This window comes from Mus musculus, chromosome 4 (genome assembly GCF_000001635.26).
Source record: "Mus musculus strain C57BL/6J chromosome 4, GRCm38.p6 C57BL/6J".
NCBI classification, from domain to species: domain Eukaryota; kingdom Metazoa; phylum Chordata; class Mammalia; order Rodentia; family Muridae; genus Mus; species Mus musculus.
The window spans coordinates 12,194,741-12,201,365 of record NC_000070.6 but is presented as its reverse complement, the minus strand read 5'-3'; positions in this window follow the sequence as shown (position 1 = coordinate 12,201,365).

Below are 6,625 nucleotides of genomic sequence, written 5' to 3'. Positions count from 1 at the left end.
CATGGGTTGCGAGGCTAAGCACTGCACAGAGGATAGCTTGCTGTTGGCATCCTGTGGAAGGCATGTCTGGTTGCATGAAGGTTCAGTGTCCTAGTTCCCTTCCCCCAGGAAAAAACGACACGGGAGATGGCCAAGACCTCTCTGGGTGATGAGCCTAAGGGATGGTTTTGTGTAGGGCCCCTATGCTTGCACACTGGGGATCAGACCTCTACCTTCACCCATGAGGCTTGCTTGCAGCAATCAAGATCTGGCCATAGATTAATCAACATCCTGGCCTTTTGATGCACCTGCCGCAAGCAAAACACAATCTCCCCAGGTGTGGCTTGGCATGATAGAGAGGTAGTCAGTGATAAGACTCCCTGGGCATGTCACCAACCTAAGACAGGGATCAAACCAATGCTGTTTGTCTCCCAAGGACGGGTAAGGGGCATGGCTGCGGGGGGCTATCTACAGACATTCTCTCTGCCAAAAAAGAAAAAAGGGGGAGATGTGAGGAGCGGGTGTGGTGGCTGTCCCAAAGGCACCAGGGACTGCAGTTAAGTCATATGATTTGCACCTGACTTCCTCATATAAGCCACAAACATCTTGAGAGCAGCACAGGTGTACCAGGATACTGGTGAATCCATTTTGATGGAGATATGCCCCTGCTGCCCGGATTAGCTGAAGCTGCGTGCCTGGTGAGGTGGCGTGGCCTGCTGTGCGTGGATGGGAACTGAGAGTATAAAAGAGTGAGAGGCCCAGGGTTCGGGGGAAATATAAACAAGGGAGATATAAACAAGGGAGATATAAACAGGGGAGATATAAACAGGGAGATATAAACAAGGGAGATATAAACAAGGGAGAGATATAAACAAGGGAGATATAAAACAAGGGAGATATAAACAAGGGAGATATAAACAAGAAGAAACAGGACTGAATAAACGTGTGCAGAAGGATCCTGTTGTAGCGTTGTTCTTCCTGGCCAGGAAACTTTAGTAAAGCTCAAAGCACACATTGTACCTCACACAATAATAGTGGGGGACTTCAACATCCCACTTTCATCAATGGACAGATCTGGAAACAGAAACTAAACAGAGACACAGTGAAACTAACAGAAGTTATGAAACAAATGGATTTAACAGATATCTATAGCACGTTTTATCCTAAAACAAAAGGACATGCCTTCTTCTCAGCACCTCATGGTACTTTCTCCAAAATTGACCACAAAACAGGCCTCAACAGATACAAATATATTGAAATTGTTTCATGCATCCTATCAGAACACCATGGACTAAGACTGATCTTCAATAACAAAATAAATGATAGAAAGCCAACATTTACGTGGAAACTGAACAGCACTCTTCTCAATGATACCTTGGTCAAGGAAGAAATAAAGAAAGAAATTAAAGACTTTTTAGAGTTTAATGAAAATGAAGCCACAACATACCCAAAATTATGGGACACAATGAAAGCAGTCCTAAGAGGAAAACTCATAGCTCTGAGTGCCTTCAAAAAGAAGCTAGAGAAAGCATACACTCCAGCTTGACAGCATACCTAAAAGCTCTAGAACGAAAGGAAGCAAATTCACCCAAGAGGAATAGATTGCAGGAAATAATCAAACACAGGGTTGAAATCAACCAAGTAGAAACAAAAAGAACTATTCAAAGAATCAACCAAACGAGGAGCTGGTTCTTTGAGAAAATCAACAAGATAGATAAACCGTTAGCCAGACACATTAGAGGGCACAGGGACAGCATTCTAATTAACAAAATTAGAAATGAAAAGGGAGGCATAACAACAGATCCTGAGGAAATCCAAAACACCATCAGATCCTTCTACAAAAGACTATAATCAACAAAACTGGAAAACTTGGATGAAATGGACAAATTTCTAGACAGATACCAGGTACTAAAATTAAATCAGGATCAGATTAATGACCTAAATAGTACTATAATCCCCTAAAGAAATAGAAGCAGTCATTAATAGTCTCTCAACCAAAAAAACCCAGGACCAAATGAGTATAGGGCAGAGTTCTATCAGACCTTCAAAGAAGACCTAATTACAGTTCTTCTCAAACTATTCCACAAAATAGAAACAGAAGGTACTCTGCCCAATTCATTCTACGAAGGCACAATTTCTCTGATACCTAAACCACATAAAGACCCAACAAAGATAGAGAACTCCAGACCAATTTCTCTTATGAATATCGATGCAAAAATACTCAATAAAATCCTTGCAAACCAAATCCAAGAACACATCAAAACAATCATCCATCATGACCAAGTAGGCTTAATTCCAGGGATGCAGGGATGGTTTAATATACAGAAATCCATCAACGTAATCCACTATATAAACAAACTCAAAGACAAAAACCACATGATCATCTGGTTAGATGCTGAGAAGGCATTTAACAAAATCCAACACCCATTCATGATAAAAGTCTTGGAAAGATCAGGAATTCAAGGCCCATACCTAAACATAATAAAAGCAATCTACAGCAAACCAGTAGTCAACATCAAACTAAATGGAGATAAGCTGGAAGCAATCCCATCAAAATCAGGGACAAGATAAGGCTGCCCACTTGCTCTATACCTATTCAATATAGTGCTTGAAGTTCTAGCCAGAGCAATTACACAACAAAAGGAAGTCAAGGGGATACAAATTAGAAAGGAAGAAGTCAAAATATCACTATTTGCAGATGATATGATAGTATATACAAGTGACCCCAAAAATTCCACCAGAGAACTCCTAAACCTGATAAACAGCTTCAGTGAAGTAGCTGGATATAAAATTAACTCAAACAAATTAATGGCCTTTCTCTACACAAAGGATAAACAGGCTGAGAAAGAAATTAGAAAAACAACACCCTTCACAATAGTCACAAATAATATAAAATACCTTGGTGTGACTCTAACTAAGGAAGTGAAAGATCTGTATAAGAACTTCAAGTCTCTGAAGAAAGAAATCAAAGAAGATGTCAGAAGATGGAAAGATCTCCTATGCTCATGAATTGGCAGGATCAATATAGTAAAAATGGCTATCTTGCTGAAAGCAATCTACAGATCAATAAAATTCCCATCAAAATTCCAACTCAATTCTTCACTGAGATTGAAAGGGCAGTTTGCAAATTCGTCTGGAATAACAAAAAACCTAGGATAGCAAAAACTCTTCTCAGTGATAAAAGAATCTCTGATGAAATCACCATGCCTGACCTAAAGCTGTACTACAGAGCTATTGTATTAAAACTGCATGGTACTGGTGTAGTGACACACACGTAGATCAATGGAATAGAATTGAAGACCCAGAAATGAACCCACACACCTATGGTCACTTGATCTTTGACAAGGGAGCTAAAACCATCCAGTGGAAAAAAGAAAGCATTTTCAACAAATGGTGCTGGCACAACTGGCAGTTTTCATGTAGAAGAATGTGAATTGATCCCATTCTTATCTCCTTGTACTAAGGTCAAGTCTAAGTGGATCAAGGAACTCCACATAAAACCAGAGACAGTGAAACTTATAGAGGAGAAAGTGGGGAAAGCCTCAAAGATATGGGCACAGGGGAAAAATTCCTGAATAGAACAGCAATGGCTTGTGCTATAAGATCGAGAATTGACAAATGAGACCTCATAAAATTGCAAAGCTTCTGTAAGGCAAAAGACTCTGGAAATCAGTCTGGCGGTTCCTCAGAAAATTTGACATAGTACTCCCGGAGGATCCAGCAATACCTCTCCTGGGCATATATCCAGAAGATGCCCCAACAGGTAAGAAGGACACATGCTCCATTATGTTCATAGCAGCCTTATTTATAATAGCCAGAAGCTGGAAAGAACCCAGATGCCCCTCAACAGAGGAATGGATACAGAAAATGTGGTACATCTACACAATGGAGTACTACTCAGCTATTAAAAAGAATGAATTTATGAAATTCCTAGCCAAATGGATGGACCTGGAGGGCATCATCCTGAGTGAGGTAACACATTCACAAAGAAACTCACACAATATGTACTCACTGATAAGTGGATATTAGCCCCAAACCTAGGATACCCAAGATATAAGATACAATTTGCTAAACACATGAAACTCAAGAAGAATGAAGACTGAAGTGTGGACACTATGCCCCTCCTTAGAATTGGGAAAAAAATACCCATGGAAGGAGTTACAGAGACAAAGTTTGGAGCTGAGATGAAAGGATGGACCATGTAGAGACTGCCATATCCAGGGATCCACCCCATAATCAGCATCCAAACGCTGACACCATTGCATACACTAGCAAGATTTTATTGAAAGGACCCAGATGTAGCTGTCTCTTGTGAGACTATGCCGGGGCCTAGCAAACACAGAAGTGGATGCTCACAGTCAGCTAATGGATCACAGGGATCCCAATGGAGGAGCTAGAGAAAGTAGCCAAGGAGCTAAAGGGATCTGCAACCCTATAGGTGGAACAACATTATGAACTAACCAGTACCCCGGAGCTCTTGACTCTACCTGCATATATATCAAAAGATGGCCTAGTCGGCCATCACTGGAAAGAGAGGCCCATTGGACTTGAAAACTTTATATGCCCCAGTACAGGGGAACACCAGGGCCAAAAAGGGGGAGTAGGTGGGCAGGGGAGTGGGGGTGGGTGGGTATGGGGGACTTTTGGTATAGCATTGGAAATGTAAATGAGCTAAATACCTAATAAAAATGGAAAAAAAAAAAGACACTGTCAATAAGACAAAAAGGTCATCAACAGATTGGGAAAAGATCTTTACCAACCCTAAATCAGACAAGGGACTAATATCCAATATACATAAAGAACTCAAGAAGATGGACTTCAGAAAATCAAATAACACTATTAAAAAATTCGGCACAGAGCTAAACAAAGAATTCTCACCTGAGGAATACCGAATGGTTAAGAAGCACCTGAAAAAAATGTTTAACATCCTTAATCATCAGGGAAATGCAAAGCAAAACAACCCTGAGATTCCACCTCACACCAGTCAGAATGGCTAAGATCAAAAATTCAGGTGACAGCAGATGCTGGCGAGGATGTGGAGAAAGAACACTCCTCCACTGTTGGTGAGATTGCAAGCTTGTACAACCACTCTGGAGATCAGTCTGGTGGTTCCTCAGAAAATTGGACATAGTACTACCAAAGGATCCTGCAATACCTCTCCTGGGCGTATATCCAGAAGATGTTCCAACCAGTAAGAATGACACATGCTCCACTATGTTCATAGCAGCCTTATTTATAATAGCCAGAAGCTGGAAATAACCCTGATGTCCCTCAAAAGAAGAATGGGTACAGAAAATGTGGTACATTTACACAATGGAGTACTAGTCAGCAATGAAAAACAATGAATTTATGAAAATCCTAGGTAAATGGATGGATCTGGAGGGCATCATCCTGAGTGAGGTAGCCCAATCACAAAAGAACTCACTGCATTCACTGATAAGTGGATATCAGCCCAGAAACTTAGAATAACCAAGATACAATTTGCAAAGCACATGAACCTCAAGAAGAAAGAAGACCAAACTGTGGACACTTTTCCCCTTCTTAGAATTGGGAACAAAACACCCATGGAAGGAGTTACAGAGACACAGTTTGGAGCTGAGACTAAAGGATGGATCATCCAGAGACTGCCCCACTCAGGGATCCATCCCATAATCAGCCACCAAACTCAGACACTTTGCATATGCCAGCAAGATTTTGCTGAAAGAACCCTGATACAGCTATCTCTTGTGAGACTATGCCAGTGCCTGGCAAACACAGAAGTGGATGCTCACAGTCAGATATTGGATGGAACACAGACCCCCAATGGAAGAGCTAGAGAAAGTACCCAAGGAGTTGAGGGGGTCTACAACCCTATAGGTGGAACAACAATATGTTCTAACCAGTACCACCAGAGCTCCTGTCTCTAGCTGCATATGTAGCAGAAGATGGCCTAGTCGGCCATCATTGGCCCTTGGTCTTGCAAACTTTATATGCCCCAGTACAGGGGAACACCGGGTCCAAGAAGTGGGAGTGGGTGGGTAGGGGAGCGGGGGGTTGGGGGGAGTATAGAGGAGTTTGGGGATAGCATATGTAATGTAAATGAAGAAAATACCTAATAAAAATTGGGGAAAAAAAAGAATTAAATACCCTGTGATGGTTTGTATATCCTTGGACCAGGGAGTGGCACCATTTGGAGGTGTGGCCTTGTTGGAATAGGTGTGTCACTATGGGTGTGTGCTTAAGACCCTCACCCTAGTTGCCTGGAAGTCATTCTTCCACTAGTAGCCTTTAGATGAAGACGTAGAACTCTCAGCTCTGTCTGCACCATGCCTGCCTGGATACTGCCATGCTCCCACCTTGATGATAATGGACTGAACCTCTGAACCTGTTAGCCAGCCCCAATTAAACGTTGTTTTTTATAAGACTTGCCTTGGCCATGGTGTCTGTTCTCAGCAGTAAAAACATAACTAAGACAGAATATAAATGAACCCACACACCTATGGTCTCTTGATCTTTGACAGAAGAGCTAAAACCATCCAGTGGAAAAAAGACAGCATTTTCAACAAATGCTGCTGGTTCAACTGGAGGTCAACATGTAGAAGAATGCAAATTGATCTATTCTCCCTGTGCAAAGCTCAAGTACAAGTGGATGAAGGACCTCCACATA